Source organism: Vicugna pacos, chromosome 12 (genome assembly GCF_048564905.1).
Source record: "Vicugna pacos chromosome 12, VicPac4, whole genome shotgun sequence".
NCBI lineage: Eukaryota > Metazoa > Chordata > Mammalia > Artiodactyla > Camelidae > Vicugna > Vicugna pacos.
Genome location: NC_132998.1, coordinates 1,704,787 through 1,730,863, shown reverse-complemented (window position 1 = coordinate 1,730,863; position 26,077 = coordinate 1,704,787). Strand labels below are relative to the sequence as shown.

The window sequence follows — 26,077 nt, the reverse complement described above, 5'->3', positions numbered from 1 at the left end:
AGATTGAAGCAGATCCACAGGTTCGTACAGGACAGTCCCCCTACCAGCTACCACTGCCCACTGACCACACCCCAGCCGCCTCCCAGGAGCAGGCTGACATGAGGAGGTGCCTCCAGCAAAGCTGGGGCAGCAGAGGCTGCCCCCAGGTCATGTCGCAGGGGAGATGGGGGCAAATATACCACTTCATGAAGGGCAGCACCCGTCTTCCTGCCACTGCCCCAGATTCCCAGGCCACTTGTTTCCAGGTGAGGTGGCTCCCGGGAGGCAGGCGCAGTGCTATCAGGGGGCAGTGGTGGCCAGGGGATGGGGGTTGCCCTGGGAAAGCAGGTGGACTTCTCCCACCTCCCCTGTGGCCTGTCCTGGGGGTGGTCTCTGTCGCCCCAGGTTCACTGGGTGCATGTATTCATGTCAGCCTGGTGCTGGGAGGAGGGCGCAGTGTGCTCAGGGGGCAGTGGCGGTGGAGTGGGGGGCGGGGCAAGGACTTGTGAAGGACTGGGCTCCAGCCCAGGATAACTGACTCTCCTCTTTTTTCACTTGCTTCTTCAGGTGGTGGCTGTGGTGTTTTTCCATTATAGGTTATTATGAGATATTGAGCAGAGGTCTCTGTGTTATACAGAGGAAACTTTTAAAAAATCTATCTTTATATATAGTGACTTACATTTGTAAAGCTCTAACGACCAAGTTTCTCTTTTCCCACCCGCTTTCCCTGGTAACCATAAGATTGTTTACTGTGTCTGCGAATCTTTGTTTTGTAGGTGAGTTCATAGTGTCCTTTCTTTCTTTTGGTTTCCGCATATGAGCAGTCTAAGGTATTTTCCTTTCTTTTTGTGGCTTACTTGTCTTAAAACGTGTTCTGATGTATGCAGAAGGGACAGTGATATTTTTCGGTGACTAGTTAGACTCAATTGCGTGAGTAAGACGTTTTGTCAACTCTGTGAAACTCAGTGCTGTTTCGTCCCATTGTGACCAACCTCAGGTTTATGTCAGACCCTGCTGCGAGGAGCGCCCTGCCAGGTGGGCCGTGTTGCCCCCTCTGGATCAGAGGACACTGACTCGGCCACTCTCTGGTCTCGCAGCTGGTCGAGGACGTGAGAGGGGACTCTGCTGGGGTGGCTCCTGGGAGATGGATCCCACCCCACCTGAGCTGCCGCCCCGCAGTCCCTCAGTGCCCTACTAATCACCGATTCTCAGCTCCGCCTCTTGGAAGCAGCCACTTCCCTCCACGTCCGCCAGCACCCTCTGGTCTCCCAGTTCCCACCTGAAAGCTGCTCTGCCTTGCTCTGTCCACCCGCCGCTCCTCCAACCTAGAGCAGCCAGAGCAGGTCCGCCCCCGGTCCTGTAGGGCTTCTGTGGCTCTGAGCGCACGGCCAGCTGTCTGCGCCCCCTCTCCCCGTGCCCCCACCCAGCAGCAGAGAGTAGAGCTCCTGCCTCTGGTCCCTCCCCCGTGATCGATCATCCAAGGCCTGCCCCATGCAGGACCCTGGGGTGGAGGGGCACTGCCGCCGTGGCTGGAGGGCAGAGCCAGAACGTCAGGTGGAAACCTAAGTTTTGCGACCAACTGGCTGCCTCAGGCCGGAAGCAGTCTTTGGAGAAACGCCGGGAGCAGACCTGCCACCTGGTTTGTCTCCATCCAAAGGCACCCCGCTCAGCGCTGGCACCAGGAGGTCGGGCAGGGTGTCGTGGTGCTGGCTCTGTAGTTCACAACCACGGAGGCACCTGCCTAGTGGACACCAGCCCGCTGAAGGGTGTGAGGACTCCGTGCGATGCGGTTCCCGGGGCCCCCATCACTCGTGGACACGTTTTGCATTCCAACACGTTATTTATTGACAATCCACATACATGGGAAGCTCTCCTCCCATGCCCCCCACCCCCTTCCCCCCCAACTCACCCCCCCACCCGAGGGGAGAGTTAAAACACCTCGTGGAGCAAACCCTCCAAGGCCCTTTTGATCTCATTGACCTCAGCCTCCTGCTTGCCCCACCACTCCTGCTGCTGCAAGGCCTCCGCTTCCCAGTCCAGCTCGTAATTCCTCTCCAGCAGCCTCTGGAGCTCAGCCAAGGACTCCTCCATGCTCAGGGCCAGGGGCTCCGATGGAATGTGCCCACGCCCCTCCCTCCCTGCCACGACCCGGGGCTCCTGTTCTGCTGGCCCCTTTCTCCTCCCCAAGATGACTCTGAGGACAAAGATGACCCCGCAGCTGTTATAGAACCACGATGGTAGGTGGAATGTGGCCCCAGCCCAGGGGCCTGCCGGCGCCTCGGCCCAGTGACCCATGAGGAGGAGGACCACGCTCTCAAGGGTCCCGGGCACCGAAATGGTGACGTTGGAGTGCCTGCCCTTGCCAAAGCCCACTGTCGCCTCCTTGGACCACCACTGACGCGACTGCTCCGGCCACAGCAGCGGTGTTTCGAGCCTGGCCTGGGCTGGTGGCCTGGGATGTTTCCAGTCTGCGTCAGGGACAGGACGGCCTTTGGGTCCAGGTTTCCGGTTCCGGTCTGTGTCTTGGGCTCCGGTCTGGCTGGCTGGCTGTAGGGCAGGCTGGACTGGTGCTACCCGTTCTTCCCTTCGTGGAGGAGGTTGGGGCTGAGAGTCAGGGAGGGAACCAGGGCCAAGGGAGCCAGGGCCAAGGTAGGGGACGGCACGCGTGAGGACCGGCAGGATGTCTTCTTCAGGCACGATATAGCAGCCTCTTCCTGCCAGCTGACCCGGGACCGGCAGAGGTGACGACGGCCAGAGGCAAAGGATGACACGCGCTGCGTCCACATGAGGCTTGGGGCCGGATACCCGCGGCTCAGTTGGAGGAGGTCCTGGGAAGTGCGGCACAGGAGTCAGCAGCTGCCCTCTGTCCAGTGTGTCTCCGTGGTCACTCGGCTGGCTGGTGTAAAGCCGTGTTGGGACAGCAGAGGCCTGGGAGGGACAGTCCCAGGATGGGCAGGGGTTTGCTGTGGTCTTGTTGGTGCCCGATCCCCCACCATGGGGCTGGAACCAGGAGAGGAGCCAGGCCAGCCCATGCCGGTACAGGAGGCGCCGGCTGCGGGTACGCGGGCTTGCTGGCCCGCAGAGGGGCCCGAAGGCGGACCCTAGCGTGGGAGTAGGGTGCTCGGTGTGGGTGAGGGGCCCGGGGCAAGAGGAATGGGCATGGAGTGTGTCAGAGGTGGGTGTGGAGAAGGCGGTCGAGGACGTGGCCACAAGTAGCAGGAGAACCAGAAAGGCCATCTCTGCTATGGTTCACCTTGGCAGCGGCGCCGGCTTTTATAACCGCCCGTGGTGCATCACAATGCCTCCCTGTGACCCCTGCGTCCTGTCCGGCCAATCACCAGGCTGCTCTCAGCAGGCCACGCCTCCGGCCAACTGCCAGGAGGCTGTCACCGTGTCCCTCTGTAACGGAAAAGAACAAATGGGACTCCATGTTGGATCTGTTCCTGTGGCTTTCACCACTGTGCCTTGTTTTCCAGGCTTCGTCTTGCTAGCTCTGCACCTTTTGTAAAGCAGTGTTGCCTTTAGCCTGAAACGTACAGGAGAGCCCGTTCTGGGATGTTAGCACTTGCACACTGATGTAGAGATGGCAGGTTGCAAAACAGAAAATAGCCTTTGTTTGTTGGAGGTTTACAGGGACACCAGGGCCTGACTCACATGGACAGCTGCAGGAACAAAGGCTTCCTGTGGCAAGAAGTTTGCAACAACCATCCACACCGCCTCCCCTGTTTTTCTGTATAAAAGGAGACTGTGTTCTGACTGGAGTAGGATGGTTCTCCAAGACATTAGTCTGCCATCCTGTCGGTCGGCCAGCTTTCCGAATAAAGTCACTATCCTTGCCCAGCCCCTCATCTCCCGTTTTATTGGCCTGTCGTGCGGCGAGCAGAATGAGTTTGGACTCGGTAACAAGTGGGATTTCCCGTCACCTAAGATGGGCACCACGGGAGGGGCAGGCTTTAGGGGCGGGGAAGCCCGGGCGAGCTTTACCTCGGATGAGCGAGGTTTGAGGTGCTGTGACACATCCGAACAGAGCTGTCAAATGCACAGTTGGGAGATACGGGTCTGAAGTTCCAGAAAGAACTTCAAAGGACAGAGATGGTAACTTGAGGCTCCTGAATGTCCCTTCTACCACAGAGGCACTGAGTACACGGCTATTCGTGGAGCAGTTGCCTCTGAGAGAAACCCAGAGCCTGGCTGAGTGACTCCTACACATCAGGTAACAGAAAACACCCACGTCAGAAGGGGTAGGAAAGGCACATCCCCTCCATCAACCCCACCCCCAGCGCAGTGCCCTGCAATTGAGGGGCCCCCCAACTCCCAGCTTCTCCCTGTGGAGCGAGGGGTCTGAACTGAACAACAAGCTCCCACGTCACTGTGCTCTGAAAGTCAGCAGGGCCTGTGTCCACCAGTCCCACAGGAATGCAGCCAACAGGGAGCCAGTGGGAGCACCAGCACCCGCTGGGCTACTCCCCTAGGCCCCAGCTCAGAGGTTGCAGGTAGAAATGTGATCTTCCAGCTTCCACTTGCCTGGAAGGGGTTTGGTTGCAGACTTTGCAAAGGGCCTCCTGGGGCCCAGCATCTAGTTAGCACACACACAGGTGCCAGCTGTGACCCTCCCCAGAGCCCCGCCTTCTCCCTCTGGCTCACTCCAACAGTAAAAGCAAGCATCTCCCTGGGAGGAGTCTGTCCACACGTCTAGTGCCCCAGCTTTTACAGCTGCCATTCGAGAGATGGGCCCCTAGTCACCCAGGTTTGGTAGCCTGCAGGACTTAGACTCCCGAGTCCCACAGGACTGAAACAAAGGTGCACTTTTTAAATGGACACAGGAATGCCCCCCAGCTATACCCCACAGCTCAGCACGGGGTGAGCAAGTCAAAACACTGATCTCCCAGTTTCTCCACAGAAAGGGCTTCATTACACACTTCTCAGTCCTGTCTGAGGGTCCAACTTCCAGTCAACCCATATTTAGCGCTGCCTGAGAGTTTCCCCTTTGGAAAACTGATGGGTCTAGGGAGCCACTGAAAACAAAGAGAGCAGTTCAGACAATGGCAGAGGTTTAAGACACAACCAGGAGCTCAGGGCTGGCTGACTGCCAGGGTTCAACTCCTCCAGGAGACCATTCCACCCAGACTGGGAGAGGTGGCGGTTTTATCTAATGTGCAGAAACCAACACAGAGGGTCAAGGAAAATGAAGAAGCAGGGGAGTAGATTCAAACAAAAGAAGAAGCTGAATCTCCAGAAACTCACGATAATGAAACAGAAAGAAATGACCTGCCTGAGAGAGAGCTCAAAATGCCAGTCATACAGATGCTCACTGATTCAGGAGAGCAAAGCATGCACAAAGTGAAAACTTCAACAACAGACAGAAAATATTGAGAAGTACAGAACAGCAATCATAGAACTGAGAAATAGAATAAAAATAATCAAACTGAAAAATTCAGTCGAGAGGTTCAATAGTAGACTAGATTGAACAAAAGGAATGATCAACAAACTTGAAAATGGGGCAGTAGAAGTTATTCAGGCAGAGAGCAAGAAGGAAAAAGAGTGAAGAGTGAAGATACTTCGTGGCCTTTCAGGAACCACCAAGCAGGTGAACATGGACATTGTAGAGGTTCCAGAGGAGAGGAGAGAGGAAAAGAGGCAGAACGCCTATTGGAAGAAATAATGGCTGAAAACCTCCCTAAACTGGGGCGAGAAACAGACGTCCTGACCCAGGAAGCGCAGAACTCCAAATAAGCTGCATCTAAAGAATCCCACAGTGAGGCACATTGTAATCCAACACAAGTTAAAGACAAGGAGACAGTCTTAAAAGCAGCAAGAGCAAAGCAACTTATTATGATACAGGGATGCTCATAAGACTGCCAGTGGACTTTTGAGCAGAAACTTTGCAGGCCAGAAGAGAGTTCTCACGGTGTTTTATATTCAAAGTGCTGAAAGAAAAAACTATCAGCCAAGAATCCTCTACCTGGCAAAGCTATCCTCCAGAATTAAAGGAGAGAGAAAGAGTTTTACAGACAAACAATAGCTAAAGAAGTTCATCACCACTATCATTGCCTCACGAGAGAAGCTAAAAGGAGTTCTTCAAGAGGAAATGAAATGATGCAAATTAGTAACAGGAAAACTTAGGAAAGCATAAAAGCCCCTGGTAAAATAAAAACGTGTTCCATTCCGAATACTCTCCTGTTGTAATGCTGGTGGTGGTGAAGTCACTTATAAATCTAGTGTGAAGGTTAAATAACAAAAAAGACTTAGCAGAAAGGCTTTCCGCTCTCTTGGTAGGGTATTGTGGTGACTGTAGGTTTGTCATAATAGTTTTTATTATGTTGAGACATGTTCCCTCTATACCCACTTTTAGTAAGACCACGGGCGCAGTGCGGCCAGGGGGCTGGGAAGTTGGCAGAGGCCGTAGCCCTGGCGGCATGGGGAGGGGGCTGCCGAGTGGGAGACAGTCATTTGCCCCCATCTCCTCCGCGGCCTGGCGGGGTAGGTCTCTGCTGCCGAAGGTTCGTCTTTAGGTCAGACTGCGCCCTAGAGCCCTGTATGGTCCAGTCAGGGAGCAGCGGGGACGATGGCAGGTATGGCAGCTGTGGAGGTGGAATAAGGGGGGCTACCCTGTGAGAGCCGGGGGATTTGTTCCCGCCTTCCCCGCGGCCTGGCCTGGGGGCGGCCTCTAATGCCCCAGGTTCACGGGAGGCATGTCTCCTGGTTCGCTTGCTCCTGGGAGGCCTGCACAGTGAGGGGGTGGTGACCGAGATGTGTGTAGGGGGCCTGCCCTGGATTCTCCGCTCTGGTCATCTTGCTCCCGTCTCCCCCGCGGCCTGGCCTGGTGGTGGCCTCTACTGCCCCACGTTCGCAGGATGCAGGGTACAAGTCAGCCTGCTGCTGGGAGGCAGGTACAGTGCAGTCGGTGTGGGGGGGTGGCAGGAGTCACAGCCAGATGTGCGAGCAAACCCCCAGTTGGCACGGAGCAGCCCCAATCCTGCCGTTACCACTGCTGCCAACCTGTGACTGCACTGTGCCTGCCTCCTAGGAGCAGGCTGGCAGGAAGAAGTGTGTTCCACGACGCTAGGGCAGCAGAGGCCGCCCCCAGGCCAGGATGTGGGGGAGATGGGGGAGCAAATATACCAGTTTGTCAAGGGCAGCACCCATCTCTCCGCTGCTGCCCCAGATTCCCGGGACACTTGTTTCTGGATGAGCTTGCTCCCGGGAGGCGGGCACAGTGCTGTCAGCGGGCAGTGGTGGCCAGGGGCTGGGGGAGCAGGTGGACTCGCTCCCGCCTCCCCCGTGGCCTGTTCTGGAGGCGGCCTCTGTCGCCCCATGTTCACTAGGTGCATGTATTCATGTCGGCCTTTTCCTGGCAGGAGGGGGCAGTGTTGTCAGTGGGCAGTGGCAGTGGGGGCGTCCGGCAAGGACTTGTGAAGGAACTGGGCTGTAGCCTAGGATAACTGACTCCTCTTTTTCCTCTTGGTTCTTCAGGTGGTAGCTTTGGCAGTGTTTCCATTGTAGGTTAGTATGAGATATTGAGCAGAGGTCTCTGTGTTATACAGAAGAAGATTTTTAAAAATCTTTCTTTATATATGATGAGTTAGATTTGTAGATTGTAAACGACCAAATTTCTCCTTTCACACCCCCTTTCTCTGGTGACCGTAAGATTATATACTAAGTCTGCGTGTCTGTTTCTCTATTGTAGATGAGTTCATAGTGTCCTTTCTTTTTTAACGTTCCACATATGAGTGATCTGTGGTATTTTTCTTTCTTTTTATGGCTTACTTAACTTAGAATGATGATCTTTAGGTCCATCCATTTTGCTGCAAGTGACATTATTTTATTCCTTTTCATGGCATAGTAGTATTCCATTGTATAAATATACCTCAACTTTTTTTCTTTCTATTTATTTCTAATTTATTGTTTAATTTTTTTATTAACTTATACTCAGTTTATAATGTGTCCATTTCCAGTGTAGAGCACAATTTTTCAGTTATATATGAACATACATGTATTGATTATCACATTCTTGTTCACTGTCAGCTACCTATGCTATACAGTATAATTGTATACATTTCTCTGTGCTATACAGTTGAATCTTGTTTATCTATTCTATATATCCCTGTCAGTATCTACGAATTTTGAACTCCCAGCCTGTCCCTTCCCACACACCTCACCCGGGCAACCACAAGTTTGTATTCTATGACTATGAGTCTGTTTCTCTTTTGTATTTGTGTTCTTTTTTTTTTTTAATTCCACTATGAGCTCATCTGCAAAACAGAAACAGACTCGCAGACATAGTAAACCATCTTATGGTTGCCAGGGAAAGGGGATGGGAAGGAATAAATTTTGGAGTTTGAAGGTTTATAAATGTTAGCCACTATATAAAAAAAAAGATTAAAAAAGAAGAAGAAGGAGAAGAATGTTCAGGTGCAGCCATGAGACAGGGAGAGATTAGGGCCCAACAGAGGCCTCTCTCTCCATGCTGTCATTTTGTAAACACATAAATATAAGGAAACAGAGAAAAAGAGAACTTCAAAACATTTTATTAAAACATCACCCAGAACAGCATCTGCAGGTAGATGCTTTTTCAAACCATGTGGTTCTAATGAGTGTTTCCATCAAGTGCTAAGAGGAGGCACCTGATCCAAAATGGACCCATCATAGTCTCAGTCCTGTTACTGGCATTGGTCCAGGAATAGACGTGTGACCCAAGTCAAGCCAATCAGAATTCTAGGCTGGGCTGTTTTTTCCAAGCTTGAGCTGAGGAAAGAGAATCTTTCCTCTCTGGTCCTGGAACTGTAAATATGTGAGGCTGGTGCTGCAGCAGCAATGACCCCAGCCACATAAGAAGCCAGTCGGAGCAAATAGGCTGATGCTCAAAGAAGCCAAGACAAGCAATGAAGAGTAGGAGCCATCACAGAGCTCAGGTCCCTGATTCCAGTTCTCCCCACTGCCAACTCTGACCCTGCCCTTTTCTGCTTTCCCGAGTTCAAGTTCAGTTTCTTTCACTTGCCACCAATAGAGTACTGGCTAATATGCCCAGCCCCTCCACTGCTGCTACAGCTGCCCTCAGTGAACCCCTTTTTTAAAAATAGAAATGCTATCTTAGAAGCAAGGAGAATTGATAGAATGTAAAGATTCACATCATAATGCAATCAGAAGACCTGAAAGGATAAGGAAAGAAGAAAAAGCAAAGACAATTGTGGAAGCATTTTATGTCAAGATCAAATTGTCATTTTTACATGAATCTTTATTGTTGATGGAATATAATATTCCTGGATTCTTCTGTTTATATGGATTGCACACACCACACTCACATTCACATCTACAGAGAGCATTCAGTAGGTCTTTGCCAATGCAGAGGATGGAGGACTGAACTGGACATCAGAGAGCATGTGACTTTGGTGGCCAGTCACTTCATTCTGAGATTCTGTTTTCTCACCTTAGAAAGGACTTTTAAAAAAAGAAGGGGAAAAAAAAAACAGAACTAATAAACAAAATAAATTCAGCAAAGCAGCAGGATATAAAGTCAACACAAAAAAATCGGTTGCATTTCTAACAATGATCAGTCTGAAGGGGAAACTAAAAAAACAATTCCACTTATGACAGCATCAAAAAACAAAATACTTAGGAATTAATTTAACCAAGTAGGGGAAAGATTTGTACAGTTAAAACTATAAAACATTGCTGAAAGAAATTAAAGAAGACACAAATAAATAGAAACACATCCTATGGATGTGAAAACTTCACAGATTGGAAGACTTAATATTGTTACAATGTCAATATTACACAAAGCAATTCACAGAGTCAATGCAATCCCTATCAAACCCCAAAAATATATTTTGCAGAAATAGAAAAACCCATCTTAAAATGTATATGGAATCTCAAGGGACCCCAAATAACCAAAACGATCTTTAAAAACAAGAGCAAAGGTGAACGACTCTCACTTCCTGACTTCAAAACTTACCACAAAACTATAATAATCAAAACAGTGTGGTGGTGGCATAAAAGACAGACATATAGACCAATGGAATAGAATAGAAAGCACAGAAATAAACCCTCACATTTATGGTCAAATGATTTTTGACAAGGGTGTCAAGACCATTCAATGGGGAAGGAAAGCCTCTTCAACAAATGGTGCTGGGGAAAAATGGATATCCACACAGTAAAGAATGAAGCTGGAACATTATCAAACACCGTGTACCAAAATTAACTCAAAATGGATCCATGACCATAATGTAAGACTTCAAACTCTTAAAAGGAAGCACAGGGTAAAACTTCACAACATTGTATTTGGCAGTGATTTCTTAGATCTGACTGACATCAAAAGCATAAGCAACAAAAAAAAGTAAACAAATTGGACTTCGTAAAAATTTTTAAATTTTGTGCATCAAAATACAATATCCACAGAGTAAAAAGGCAATAAATCATATATCTGAATGGTATGCAGAATATATAGAAAACTCCTAAAACTCAACAACAAAAACAAACAACTGGATTTAAAAATGGGCAAAGCACTTAAACAGACATTTCTCTAAAGAAGATACACAAATGGCCAATAAGCACATGAGAAGATGCTCAACATCACTAATCGTTAGGGAAATGCAAATCAAATCTATAGTGAGTTACCACCTCACAGCCATTAGGATGGCTGCTATCAACAAAACAGAAAACAAGCATTGGCAAGGCTGTGGGGAGATTGGAACCCTTGTGCACTGTTGCTGGGAGTGTAAAGTGGAACAGTGGCTGTGGACAACAGTGTGGCAGTTCTGTAATAAATTAAAAATTGAACTATTACAATGATCCAGCCATTCCACTTCTGGGTATACATCCAAAAGAAATGAAAGCAGGATCTTGAAGAGAGATTTGCACACCCATGGTCACAGCAGCATTATTCATAATAGCTAAAACAAGGAAGTAACCCATATGTCCACCAAAGGATGAATAAATAAGCAAAATGTGACACACACACACACACATATACGTGATGAAACATTATTCAGCCTTAAAAAGGAAGAAATGCTACAACATACATGAACTTTGAGGACATTATGCTAAATAAAATAAGCCAATCACAAAAAGACAAGTAGTGTATGATTCCACTTACATGAGGTGCTTACTGTAGTCAAAATCATAGAAACAGAAAGGTAAGAATGTGAGAATGAATATATGTATGTTCATGTATGACTGAAAAATTGTGCTCTACACCAGAAATTGACACAACATTGTAAACTGACTATAACTCAATGAAATAAAATGGAAACAGAAAGCAGGATGTTGGTTGCTAGGAGCTGGGGATGTTGGGGGATGAGGGGGGTGGGTGGAGAAAGGGGAGCTGTTTAATAGGTATAGAGCTTCCATTTTACAAGAAGAAAAGAATTCTAGAGATGGACAGTGGTGATGGCTGCACATCACGAATGTGTTTAATACCACTGAACCGTACACATAAAAACAGTTAGTATTAATTTCATGTCATATATATTTTACTACAAGTTTTATAATAGGAAAAAAAAGGAAGATTTTAACCGGGTGTTCTCTATACCCTTCTCAAGCTAAAATTCTAGAATTACACACAATATCCAAAGATACACCCCAACTTCTCTCACAAAATCAAGAAATAAATTTCAAGTACACTCTTATCCTCCCTTTGCTCCAAGGGCTGTAGTTGAATTTCCATGACCTGGAAGGAAAGAAGGGTCCACCACCCTCTTTATAATAAATCCTATTTCTCAAGGGCAAAAACTTCATCTTATTGATCTTTGTATCTTCAGAACCTAATATAGGCCAAAAAAGCACATGCTAAATGAATAAATCATTAATAGGACCTAGAAGACTTCAGGTTATGATAGTGGCAAGTACATTGCCCCCTCTTCCTACTGAACTACCCAGGAAAGCATTAAACAAAAATGCAAAACTTGCAACAGCTTTAAAAATCAAGAATACTACCCACCTTAAAGAGCCCAGCAGGAATTTTTCCTAACCAAAAACATGAACTCAAAGAACCAAGTAGGAATATACACCCACTGCGTATTTCTACCTCTTTGTCAACCAAAAAGTACACAACCACTTTCCTATTCAGAGGAGCTGCATTCTCAGGTCGACTCCGACCCCAGAACAAGCCCTCTTACAAAAATTTCTGAGGCACCCAGAGCAGAGATCCTCAGACTTCCCTCCATCCCAGGCAAACCGTTCAGGAACCCCAAGGGCCTGTATAGTCCAAGGGAGCCGGGGTTCAGTCTGGCACCCTTATCCTAGCAGAATGTCAACTGGGTCTAACCAATCGCCATTTCCATTGCTTCTCACTGTAATATAACAGTCTTATTGAAAACAGAGCCTGCAAACTGTCGACTGAGATAAACGCGCAGCCTAAAAGTTGAGAGTTGTTTTATTTGGCGGGAGGACTCAAGCCGGGATGACAGCCCCTCAGATGGGTCTGAGGGACTGCTCCGAAGAGGTAGGGAGGAGCTAGGATATACAGGTGCTTCACAACAAAGACCTGGTAGTTGGAACATTAAAGGATTACTTGTTAACTGGAGAAAACCAGGCATCTCAAATTAAAGAATTTAATGCTTTTCTATGTATGGGAGGAAGCAAACATTTGGGCTCACTGAATTCATTCCTTTCACAAGCACCTAGCTACCTAGGGCCAATATCCTGTCCTTTCTTATTGAGTCCCCTCAGGTGCACCATTGTGAGTGGCTGCAGAGGCCAGGCTGCAGGCTTGTCTTCACTGGGGGATGGCGGCAGCTGATGACTTGATGGCTTCAGCATTCTTTGTTTACTGATATGGTTTGCAGTATTTTTTGTTCACAAAATCTTGTCAGCTATTGCTGGCCCACTGCTACCATAAAATTTTTGTGGATCCAGAGTTCTGCAAAGGCAGCCATGCTTCTGCAAGGAAGAATACTCTTTTAAAAAGTGTTAAGTTCAGTCAATAACACGATATTCTTGGGGTCTTAAGATTGCAGTTCCTAGTGATCAGTTTTGTCTGTTCCCCTTTCAGGAGGTCAGGTAAACACGTAATAGATTAGAGGGAGGCCAAGGTAGGTGGCATGTAATACAGACTTTATCTGGCCTTTGTCTCCAGTTCCTAGGAGATAGTCTCCTAAACCCTTGGAATTTCCTGATGGTAGGAGTGTCTTTGTTATTCATAAGGGGTGCATCAGACCTCAAGTGATTGTTTGTGCTAACAAAGTGACTCCTGGTAGACCTCCGAGATGACTCAGAATGGGGCCTGGGCACCAGAAAGACCAGCTGTGTGATTAGAGGCTGAGGTTTTAAAATACATTTTATTAGCCTGACCTCCAAGACGGGGGAGGGGACTGGAGACTGGTGTCAGTGATTCCCTCAACCATGCCTACATAATGAAGCCTCAAGACAAACTCCAAAGTTTGGTTAGAGGTGGCCACTGGGGACCTCTGAATTTGCAGCTGGTGTCTGAAATGAGGGCATTCTTGTAGATAACTATTCTTTAACCTCTAATTTGGCTAACTCCAGATATTCTGGTAAAAAGAGAAGTTAGAAGCAGTGTAAGCAAGAAATTGTGGAAGTAGAGATGGAGAGAACTGGGCAGGTTCAAGAGACAGAAAGTGAAATTGATAGGACTGAGTGATGGATGTTGTCAGATACCATCTAAAAACACAGATTTCTTTTAAAAATCATGAGTTACCAGTCTTACTGAGACAGGAAGAGGGCAGGGCACAGCCATTCAAGGAAGGCCACAGCAATTAACATCAAAATGGTGAAAGATTCAACCCCCAGGAGGCCTTGAGGCTCAGGATGAGGAGAGATTTAACTTCTAGCAGATCTGGAGCTTCATTATACGTCCATTGTAATACATTAACATGGTGAATAACATGCCCGCAGGCACCACAGCGGTCCCAAGGCTGGCCACAAAAGGTCAAAGAGTGGGAAATGGACAACTCCCTGGGAATCCCAGCCCCTTCCCCAGGCTACTTAGACTGGTCCTTCCACTTATTAGCATGTGAAGCCACCAAGCCCACAAAAACCAGCAACACAGCGCCTCGTGGCTGCCCCTCTCTCTCCCTCTTCAGAGATGGCCTGCATTCTGTCCATGGAGTGTGTACCTACTTTTAATCTGAGCACCCAACCCCCACACCTCATGGCCTTTCAGTGTATCTCTCTGATTAAATCTACCTTCACTCAACTGTGGCTTGCACTGGAATCCTTTCCTGTACGAAGCCAAGGACCCACGCTTGGCGGGGCACGTCCCAGGGGCTCAACCGAGACCTGGGACTCGGCCCTCCTCACGCCCCATGTCTGTTCTCCTACATCATTACTATCAAAAAGGAAAATTTCAAAATAGTGATTACAAGGACGTATGGTTTTTTAAATCATAATAACCAAATAATACCTGTATGTACCCCTGCTTACTAAGGGTCTTCGTTTTCATGTGCACTACTTCACACAGTCAGGAAATAAAAGAAATAACTTTAGGGAAGGTAAGCTACAAACCATAACAGAGCTTTGGGGGTTTTTAAGTCATTACATTATAACATCATGTCATCTACCATAGGGTTTGTCACTGTCGCATGATCCCTATGACTCCTGGGGAAATTAGCCCACAAAGAGGTTCTCCTGATGATCTAGGCACGTTTGAACTACAGAATTTCACAGAGACAGTTCTCAAATTAAGACCACAACGATATGGGATAAAGAAAATGCCTTCAACTTGACTTCCTTATAAAGGATGTTAAGATGATCAAAATTCACAGAGTTATCAACAGACCCAAAGTGTGTGTGTCCTAGTCCAGCTACTAAGGCTGCAAAGCCAACACCCCAAACGCAGCAGCATAAAGCAGCCATTTTATTGGCCTCACAGATTCTGCGGGTCAGGAGTTTGAACAGAGCACAGCAGGGAGGGCTTTCCTTTGCTCTCTGATAGCTGAGTATTCAACAAGGAAGCCTCAAAGGCTGAAGGTTGACTCAACAGCAGAATGGACTCATCTGGCAGGATTTCTCGTCATATGACTGGTGACTGATGCTAAGTGGTCAGCTGGGATCTCAGCCGAGCTGGTGGCTGAAACACCTTTACAGGGCTCTTTGCTCGGTCTCTCCATGCCGGCTAACTGGGCTTCCTCACAACATGGCAGCTGGGTGCCAATGTTGCCGATAGATGCAACCGGTGTTCCAGGTTCTTGTCCCGTCCCAGAAAGATTTCAGAGACACGACGTAGTGGTTAAAAAAAGTAAAGTGAGGCTTTATTAAAGGATGGATAGTACACTCTCAGGGGAGAGCGGGCAGGCTCAGGTGAGCAGCTGCCCTGAGTTTCTTTGGCAAGTTAGCTACATAGGGTGTAAAAATGAATGGGCGGAATATTCACTGGGGAGGGAAGGGCTTGGGGTCATAGTCCCTGATTGTCATCCCAACCCCACCTTCCCAAAGAGGGGAGGGATTTTTGTCCTTATTCAGTCTGGATCAGAAGTGTCATGGCATCAGTGCGTGATGGGTACTTCTGATCTGCAAGGCTAATTTTATTGAAATGAGGGCATAATGAGCAAAAGGTTACATTTGGACACTGGAAATTCCTGCTTTTTCTCACCTTTCTTTGTTCTGCTCCAGGCCACTTGTCCCCTCAAAAAGCATGATCCCTTATCAGCCCAAAGGTTCCTGCTTTTCTTTCTCTGCCCAGGGACCCCCGGTGCTTACATGATGTGTGGTTTCCTGCATTTGGCCTGTGCCCCTCCTTGCTGCCCAGTTCCTGCCATTTGGTCTGTGTCCCCCTTTCTCTGCTCACGTCTAGCTCTCTGCCTGCTCTGACACCAAGAGCAAATGTCTCAGCAGAGTAAAGCACAAATGCATGGCTTTTTAATGATCTAGCTTCGGAAGCCACAGAGCATCACTTCCACCACACTCTACTAGTCAAGGCAGTCACAAAGGTTGACCGAGGTGCAAGAAGAGGGGACACAGAGCTTACCGTTAGATGGTAGTCACACCGTAAGAGCACCTGGGGTGGGAGCCATCGTCACTGCCATCTTTGGAAAATGCAGTCTGCAGCTTGTACCTAATTGCCTTTGGTAGAAAGCAGATTTATTTTAAAATAAATAAACTCAGCAATATTTTTGAGGCAGAAAGGATTTAGGAGTTTTTTCTTTAATGACTTGAAAGGCAAAGCAATATAGTTCATTCAGACAAAAATACTTTACTTCTATTAAAATAAAATCAGAGCTAATAGTCCTCAATGGCTTTGAGCATCACCTGGCCAAGCAGGCAGATTGTCACATGTGTTTATACCGCATGGATACGAGCAAAAGGAAAGAGTGGAATGGCGTCTGCCCTAGGAGTTACTTCTGAATAATTAGGGCATGGTGAACTGTAGGGGAAAGGAAATGTTCCCCTTGCAGCTTTATTTCTTTTAATATCTTTATTTCTGTCCTTGAGTAACCCAGTTGTCCCCAGCGTCACCAGCCTGTGAGGTCACAGTGACAACAATGCCCCCATCTTGCTGGTTCCTAGCCGCCATTTTCATGCAGCTGCCTCCATCTCCCCAAAGTCTCACCCATGCTAAGACTCTCCAAAGTTTCTATGCTCAGAAACACGTCTGCTCACACCCCTCTGCTCCAAATGTCCACTGTCAAAGAGCCATCTGAGGGAGGTGTCTGGACCCTGCCACAGCTGCCAGGATCCTCTGCGAAGATACTCTGAAGGACCCCATCTCTGAGGGCCCCCATCTCACCTGACACTCCGGCACCGCCCTGAGCCCTCCGGTGGCCAGGCTGCACCTGGGGAGAATGGTCTCCTCCCCGGTGCGGGCACCCGGGCACCCGGGCAGGTGCTGCTGGTTCACCAAGGCTCACAACATCCTGCATTGAAGTGACCCCTTCTCTTCTGCTGCCTCCCTCCACTGCTGCCCGAAACACCCTGTCCCATCCAAGTCGGACCAGCAGAAACAGACGGCAATGCCAGTGTCCCTGCCCATCCCAAGCCACAGAGCCCTAGGGAGCCTGAGCAGGGCTGGCTCTGCCTGTGCAGAGGTGTGGGGAACAGACCATGAGGGGGAGAAAGGAGCAGAGAGTGAGGGGGCAAGGTATCGACAGTTGCTGAGATACAAGTTGAAGCTTACGCATCTATTCATTGTTCTTTTATTTCAGTTTTTCTGTAGGTTTGAAATAATTTCAAAACAAAGAGTTGAAGGAACAACTTAAACATAAAAGGACTATAGAAGATATAGATAAAATTATTTTAATGATTACATCCTAAATCTGGTTCTGTAGATAAGATTATAGTCATTAAAACGAGAAATGGTGACGGCCCAGGCTAAGGCAGTGGCAGTGAGTGTAGAAGCTGGATTTGAGAGAGAAATGTCCAGCTGGAAACAGGACGATGTGACTTATTGGATATGCGGGGGGAGGGAGGGAGGGTCAAGGGTGACACTGTGATAGTCAGGTTAGGACAGACAATTCAAAAAGAGGACAAGAGATCAATTCCACGTGGACGTGTCAAGCTCAGGTTCCTACAGAACATCCAGGCGGTGATGGTCAGAAGGCACGCTGGACCCTGAGCAAGAGGGCAGTGGAAGCTGGCGCCGGTGCAGGCATCAGGTCACCTGGGAAAAATTAAGGAGGAAACTGAGAAGAGGGGAAAGGAGGACCGGCTGCTCAAGGAGGCAGAGGGGAATCCGTTTCCAAGATGAAGCACCCGGTGTTAATCCCACACTCCATGTTGTCTCCTGGTGTAATTCATTCCTCGGCAAATTCCATTCCTCATTAACATTTCTTCTTTCTTTAGATTGTTTTTTATTATTTCAGTTTTATTATGCTGGTACAAACGCCAAGTACTTCTCCTAATAAACGGCCTTTTTCATCTGCTATATCACCCAAATGAATTCAAGCACTTATAATTAGCAAGGTTTACATAACAGGTATAATTTCTTGATAATAAAGTCAGGCCATTATCGCTGATTTTTCTTAATGGGAGCATTTTGTTTTTGAAATAAACAGCCTGTATTAACCAAAGGGATCTGGATAGCAATAATATTCAACTCTGATCATAACCTGTTTGCTACTCTCTTGAAACTAATCATAATTCTACAACAAATAAAAACATTAGGAGATTAATAAAAGCCATTTTGCCAGACAAGCCTCATTCTTCCTTAGTGCTATATTTGTCACACAAGAGAAAATTACTTTATTACATGGGTAGAAATGCATTTATGCCAAGGCACTTGAAAAATAAGTCTGATGCTCATTTTGAAATTCCATTTCTTGGTAGTCATAAGCCAGGCAGTCATCAAAATCCTTTAAAAAGAAAAAAAGAGCTACCACATGCTTTTAAGGGCTTTGTTCCTAAATGAAAGGACTTGGCAGGTGCAAATATTAACAGTTTAGACTGTTGTTATACGGTTTAAGTTACATCTTAAATGAAATTCTGGATGGCCATACCAGACCTAAATAATTAGGCAAAAGAAAGGGGTATCTTAAATTATTTGGTAATTTTATGTAGTCAAGCAGGTAATTCCAAGGAAGAGGGGGAAATGCCACTTCTGCATTTAGAAGACAAACGGGCAAATCACTGGCCTTGTTACCCATGTGTCACTCACTTACCCCCCTCCCCGCCCCTTCAGGACGCCAAGGCCCCTGCGAAGGATCTGCCCCACCCCGATTCCACCCCTTAACAAGTGTCTCCAGAAAGAACTGGATGTGGCAGCGACCGCCCATAGGAATCCACTCTGCTGTTTCATGACAGGAAGCTGCAACTGGGAAGCAGCTGCGCAGCCAGGGAAACCCAGGGCCCACCCCCTTGGCAGTTAGGTGGAGACGCGGGACTTACACTCACCGTGAAGTGGGGGCAGGGGTGATGAGGCTCATAAGAAGACAGGCATCTCTCCTCTATGCTCTGTTTTCCCCTCCTCCACCAGCTCGATGCAAATGACAACTCAGTCCAAGGCGACTGCAGAATCTTCGGGTGGCAGTCTCCTGGGCCCCCGATCACCTCGTGGACAACCATCCACTGACCACTGACGGTACCTGAGCAAAATATAAATTCTCACTGCGTTGGCGCCATTACACATTTTGGGGGTGTGTGTTGCAGCAAGTTAACCTCCCTGCGATACCAGAGATGGCGTGTATGTCCTCACGGACGAGTGAAGTCGGCTATCCAGTCAGCTGCTGTGGACCAGAGCCTTTTTTTTTTTTTCTCTCTCTCTTTTCTGCTCTGTTCCCCCAACATGAGGCATCCGGTGTGATGGCGCTACCGCTGCGTCTGCGGGGCTTCGCCGCCCCCGCCCGCAGTCGGGGCGTCTGCCGGGGTCACTAGCCGCCGCCGCCACTGGGGGCCGCACACGCCCCGAGCCGGCACGGCCGCCCGTGCTGCACCTGCTGCCTCTTCAGCTGGCGCCCTTGAAGCACTGAGACGCCCCCGAGCTCTGGGATGAAGTCGGGGGGAGCGTCTCTCTCGGCTTCGATGCTGGACTCGTTTGGCTTCAAGCAACCGAAAGAGAAAGCGCGATTCACGGTGGCGGAAGCAGTAAGAGCATCTCCTCGCCTCAGTGACCAGGGGTCTGGCTGCGCGGAGCTCCCCCTGGGGCGGCGGCGCCACGGCGCCCTCAAACCTCCCGCCTCTTCCCAGCTTGACTTCGTCATTCTCGTCCGTCAGCCCTGCGTTCTTAGTCCTGCCACCCCTTTCTCAAAAGATAACTGCCACAAGCAGCGTATCTTCACACATCAGCTGGGCGGAGAGGTGGGCGCATCTTCGCGGAAGCCCACCTGCAGACCCCCCTCCGCGGCCTCGGGCAGAACTCCTCACAGACACGGCCACCCTGACTCCGGAGAGCTCTGGAAAGGGAAACTCTGTCGAAAGGAATGAGGTTGCCATTCCTGTCTACCAATCATGATTTTAGCCCCTAGCTCACCCCCTCAAGAAAAACAAGGTTGCGTTGGCCAAAAGGGAGGGCGCGGCTGTTGGGGATGGAGTAGAAGGTGAGGGGTGGCTGCCCCAAATCCAATTAACACCATGCTGCCTCCCACACCCAGGCAGGTTAGCCAGCGGCTTCTCTGTCCTCCACGACCCAGACACGAGTCCACGGGAGACGGGCCAGGTTTAAGGCTACGTGGCAGACGTGTGCCCTCTACAACGCGCACACACACACAGACTTGCTGTGACTATGGTTTTGATAGTGGGTCAACCTTTATTAAGCCAGCCTGCCTCCCTCTCTCTCTCTCTCTCTCAATATGACAGCTCACCTAGTCGTAAAAAGGCTCCCTCACAGCAGTGCCCCGCCAGTTTGAGAGATGAGCTCACCACACACGGGTGAGGATATCCCACAACACTCATCATGTGGGCTCAAGCCACAGGTCACCAGCCTAGCCGTTCCGCTTTCATCTCCCTGAACAGAGCTGGTCTGACTAGACGTTAAAGCGACAAGCCCATCACTGCTGATAACGTGCACAGCCCGGGTCAGAATGTAATTAGGGGAAAAAGCCTTCTCCAAGGCTTTTGCCATGCGTTGCTGGCATTCAATTCATATTAGCAATAATAATGACAACAGATTGTTTATTCAATGTTAACTCCATTTAAATGTGAGGAAAGTCAGAGACTGCCACGGGGAGCTGACTGCTTGTTATGAATGGTATGTGTTAATAATTCCCAAAGGAAAAGCCTGAGTCATCCGCAACTTCAGAGGGTAACACTTCCCAGGGGAAATGAAATTCACCCTAGCACAGGAAAATGCAGCAGAGTTAAATGCATTTTTTAGGCTCTTAATATTTTCCTTCGATCTATTTAAATGAATTCCCCAAATGACGGACTCTGGTTGGCGAAAAACTCCAGAACAATCTGAGGCTTTCTGATCGCCCACACTTCACACTTACGGCAGTTCACAGGCCTCTGAGATAATAGGCCGCGCAGCTCGGGTCCCGACAGACAGAGTGAATTTATTAAAACACATTATCTGTCGAGGTGGTAACAGATAAGATGTCTTCGGGGCTTCGGTTTAGGCTCCTGATTCCTAACCTACATAAATTTCCTTGGAACCGACTGTAAACTAGTTAAATGGTTGGCTGGTGACAAAAAGATGAGGTAAATAATGCATATGAAGCAGCACCAAAGAGTCGGAGGGATCTGGGTCCGCTCAGTAACCGTGTGGGTGCAGGGGAAATGAACATGCTGGCTGCCTCTTCCGCCCCTTCCTCCCTCCCCCAGGCCTCCTCACCTGGTCCCCAGAAACAGAGCTCTCAAAGCAAAAGGCAGGTGGGAGAACGGAGGAGAAAGCGGTGAAACGACAAGACAGCCCAGTGAGGGCCTCCCTGTCCCCCGCGAGGCAGAGGGCTCCCCCACAAGCTGGAAGGGCTACCGTAACCAGCATGTGTGCTCAGTCTGAGGAAGAGAGTAGCCCAAATGGGTTCCTTTACCTCACACTTCCATCGTCACCGCTTGCACACTAGACCGTGACCACCTGTTTCTGTTCTTCCTCCAGGCCAGGGGTGGGCAACCACTGCAAGGCCAGATCCAGCCCCCTAGCTGTGTTTGTCCCCCTCAAGAATGGTTTTTACATTCTTTAACGGTTATATTTTAAGTGGTTACATAAATACCTATGTACTACCCAATTTTGCCTCTTGGCCCGCAGAATCTAAAGCATTTACTCTGGCCCCTTAGGAAAAGGTTTCCAATCCTTGCTCCAGACGAGACCTCTAGGGGGCAGCACTACTCAGTGCCGCTTTTTCTTTTTTTTTTTTTTCTTTTTTTTTAATCTCTTGGATCCAGTGACGGCTGGTGGTTGGATAGATTTTTGTAAAAAGGTTCTAAGAGAGCATCCTAAATAGAAGGAAGACACTTTTCTCCTTCGTAAATGAAAAAAACTAAGATTTAGAGGTGCTGATTGCTGATCCTAAGTCCAGCTGCTTGTTACTGGCAGAGCAAAACTAGAATCCTCACAGCAACGTACCACTCAGATCTGGTGGTGCCAGCATAAAGCCACATTTTGAAGTCTCTCCTTCTGTCATACTAATTACCCTCTGTGCATCCGTAAGACACAAAGGCGCAGCTCTTAGAGTTTACCTCAATGAAGGCAGACAAATGCATTTAGTAGGAAGTTCAAAAATAATCTTATTCCTAAAGAGAGGTGCAGTTTGAGACTCAATCCCTGGTAAGTGACAAACCTGACATTGTCCTAGACATGCAATCTATGTTTACATGGGCCTCTTGGGGAGGCGCTGAAAAACACATTTACCATGGGGTTCAAAACTGATTTGTGATGCACTTAATGGTAAACTGAGAGAGGAAAAATATATTGAGAAAATAAAAATAAATGTCTTTCATTACGTGGGCTTAAAATTACATCAACAAGAAAATAATTTACTTGGCAGATTTCATGCCCATTTGGAACCTCTCAAGTGATGAGAGGTTCCAAATCTTTCCTGGGGAGGCTATTCCCAAAACTAATGCTTCTCGGTGTCATTCAGGTTTTCTAAGGCAATATCTCCAGATCTGATGGGTTTATTCACCACTCAACACAGACGCTGAATTGAAACCTTTCTAATAATACCCAAACTGTATTATAATTTTTTGCTACGCTCTCAAAAGCTTGGGGATATAAAACCTTGATATGTATATTATAACAAATAGTGATGCTTTCTTTGGAATTTGGGAGGAAAGAGCCAATGCATTGGGTATAATTAGGCACTTTGACCTGCCATCTGGACAGTTCTAATCAGCCTAATGCTACTGCACAGGTGAATTGTGACTGTACGTTTTCTAGAGTGTTAGCGAGAAACCTTTCATTCCTCTCTCTCGAGTGCCCCTTTGAAAGTCTTGCTGCTCTAGTCAGTTCAAAGCTATTCATTTTTACTTGTGTTCATTACTTTAGTCCTCAAGAGTAATGTTCAATGTTTAGCGACAATAAATTTTATTTCCCACGTGTCAGTCTGGTTACAAAACTGATACAAATCCCTCTAAATCTCTTGTGCCGCCTGGTACACATTCATTATTTGCTTCATCTGTTCGTCACCAGCCAACCATTTAACTAGTTTACAGTCGGTTCCAAAGCAGTTTACGTAGATGAGGAATCAGGGGGAGTCCGAAGCCCTGCAGGCATCTCACCTGCCCCTTCCACTGTGGACTGGGCTCCTCCTGCATCAGATCAGCCCTCACACGCCCTCTTGAGAACTGTGATGTTGGCTTTATTCAACCTCTGAATTCAGAACACACTCTAATCATAATCAGTCAACCAACAATTATTGGTTCCTACCTATGTAATGCTCTCCCAGGGAGCTGCTTTTATAAATAAATAAAAGTAAATGACAACAGATGGCCAAAAGGCAATATTGAACAAGTGATTTTTCAGAGTTGATTTAAACTTGGCCAAGGATCCCAGGAAGTGTGAGTGTCATACGTCAAGGGTAGAGGGAACAAAGTGATTCTCAACTAAAATATTTTTCTCAGTGTTAGTTTACAAAAGGATAGACCAAGACAACCTACAGTAAAGTATATTTTTACTGTTAAAGCCGTTTTGGACACTTTGTAAAATATTACTCCTATGAACAGAAAGTCAAAATGGAGTCGGTATTGCCAAAAGTTCTAACATGGAGCCAGAAGGCCACTGAGAAGTGCGACTTATGCATGTATCAGCCCAGATGACCTTTAGACAACTTATCATCTTAACGCTGGCATCCAGAACATCTGCCCAGGGTTCCAGAAACTCAAGATACTTATCGGACCCTTACCCTAAAATAGCTCGTGACAGCCATCCCTTAAGGGCAAATGTTTCCTCTCTTGTGTGAGAGGAGAGACTCGCAGTTTTTGCCTCTGTAAGCTCCTACTCTTTCTTTTCCCCAGATTACTCTCAGTTTTACACGAATCTATGTCTCCAGAATTGCAATTCTTAAGCCCCCAAAGAAAACGCTTTTCTTATTTGCAGCCTTCTGCATTTTGTTTGTTTTGTGTGTGTGTGTTTCTTGTGGTGGTGGCTGACACTCCAATACAACAAAGACGCTTGTCCGTTTAGGCTGTAGTAAAAAGGGACAATGCCATTTTCTCTAAGGTTAAATCAACCAGCAAATATTTATTGAGTGCCACTATTCACTCTGTCTTGTGTTGAGAGCTACAGAGAATGTCATAATGGCCCCAAAGAAGTGGTGGCTGTAGACCCCTCAATATGAAGATGTCAAGGAGAAGCCCCCGTCCAGAAGGATGGAAAGCATGGAGGGAAAGAGGGGCTTATCCACACACCTCTTCTCTCTGTCCTTTTATCTACATCTCTCCCACCCGTCACCTGGGTTGTGAAGCTCAGACTTAATCCATTAGGACAGGGTGCCCGTTAAAGCTTTTAGAGCAGGGATAGAATACGGCCATAGAAACTAGAGCAACCAACTCTTCCTGCAAACGGGGCTTTGGACGCTATTTACAAAGCTCTGTCCAAGTTTTCTAAGGTTCTAATGGAGTAATTCACATACACACATAGCAACAACAACAACAGAATCCTTGTCTTCAGGTGAGACTGTATCTGTGCCGTGTTCAATGGGCTCGTGCTTTATTTACGCCTGTTTTTAAGTTACATTATCAAGGAAAAGACATCTGAGAAGCAACAAATTTATAACTGCGTCCTTGTAGAAACTTGGTGATGAGAGATTGAGTCAGGATGAAAAGATCTAAGGCTGCCCAGGGCAAAGCAGTACAGCCAAAACCTTCACCAAGTGCAAATCAAACTTCGCCCAGACCGAAGCACGGCGCTAGGTAGATAAAACCCGCAAAAACCATGCCGAGTTTCCTCACTGGGACAATTAGGATGTTCTGGAATCTTATTACATCTGACCATCTGATCATTATTTAGTATGCAATTTTTTTAACCCACCACTATTTTACCATGTCCTCAGGTTAAAAAAAATGGTGGGTCATACTTTTCCCAATGGATTAGTAATTAATTTGATCCTAGCTAATTTTCCACACCTATTTTCACACTGGAAGCTTCTTTCAAATTTGTTTTAATCTTTTGGACCGTTCTAAATGAATCCCAGACCAACCTTCATTAATAAACACACTACACTTCTCTCACATGGTTTCCCAGCCTCTTTATCTAAGGGATGCTCAAGGCCAGTGCCGGAGATGTGTGCAAACTTTCCTCAGCTTCTCTGCTTTGATGGTGACTAGAAGCAGGCAGACTCCCTTGGCTAGTCTGCATGTTAAAGGTACTTTCGGCAGGCGTCTGGTTGAAGATGTAAATGCTCCTCTCTTGTGTGAGCAAGGGCAAACTCTCTTCGGAGACATGAATTGACAATAAGAAGCATACTCAACAAGCTTCAATAACCCTTTATACTCCTTTTTTTGAAGCCACAAAACCTGTATTAGAGAAAGTCTGGATTTAACGTTTTCTACTGTGTCACTCTGCCCTGCTTGTCAATAGCATAACACCGTTTAATGTGTCACTGCTTCCTAATTCTAGCAAACAGAGGCAGAAAACTCCAAGTCTGGCTTTTTAATCATTTTTTAAATCCTTTTCAATTTCTGATATCACCTGCGTATCACTCACTTATTTTCTATACAGAACAGAAGTGCTTGAATTTTGCATAAAACCTTTTTTAAAAGGCATTTTTCAGATAAACCACTTTGTGTTATTAAGCACTGTAAAATTACTATTGCACATCACTTTTATTATGTAACTCATTTTAAATGGGCCAGAATATTTTCATCATGCAAGAAAAGCCATAGTTTATGGCTTAAAATTGAAAATATATCTGCACATTTTTCCGTAAAATATGCATGCATGATTCTCAGCTCCATTTAACTAATGTGTTTTGGAAATATGTTACAATACTAAATGCAACAAATCTCAGTAAAGGAAAAAAATAACGTAAAAAGAATGATTAATAGCAATACATATATTATTTTTTCATTTTACAGAAGTCCCTATATTGAAATATGAATCATTTTACATAGATAACCTCTGTATTTCCATGCCATTTATCTAAACTGTAGTATATTACAACTCTGGGTGCAGAATTACAAATTATATCAAAGAAACAGTCAAAACAACATAAATTACCCATAATGCATTTGCAAAGAAAAACTGCAACTGTTAAAGAATTAAAGAGTAATCCAAAAAAAAAATCAGATAATGCCCATAGCATGGATATATGTAAGTTCAGGATGTAACATATTTGCA

The 26,077-nt window shown here is 47.1% G+C and overlaps 2 long non-coding RNA genes across 3 annotated transcripts in view; one reads left to right on the top strand and one right to left on the bottom strand.

Annotated features, from left to right (window-relative positions):
• The window catches only part of LOC140700345 (uncharacterized), a 195,055-nt gene that overhangs the window by 166,030 nt on the left and 2,948 nt on the right, over positions 1-26,077 (top strand). The gene's annotated exons all lie outside the window — the stretch shown is intronic.
• LOC140700346 (uncharacterized) overlaps positions 17,080-26,077 on the bottom strand; it is a 33,545-nt gene continuing 24,547 nt past the window's right edge. Inside the window, exons 1-3 of one of the 2 annotated variants that reach the window (XR_012078759.1) lie at positions 19,037-19,112; positions 18,760-18,950; positions 17,080-17,530 (exon numbers count right to left, since the gene is read on the bottom strand). This is a non-coding gene — a long non-coding RNA (uncharacterized lncRNA). Of the gene's footprint in view, positions 17,531-18,759; positions 18,951-19,036; positions 19,113-26,077 lie in introns of those variants that run through there. The other variant, XR_012078758.1, reaches the window with a different exon arrangement.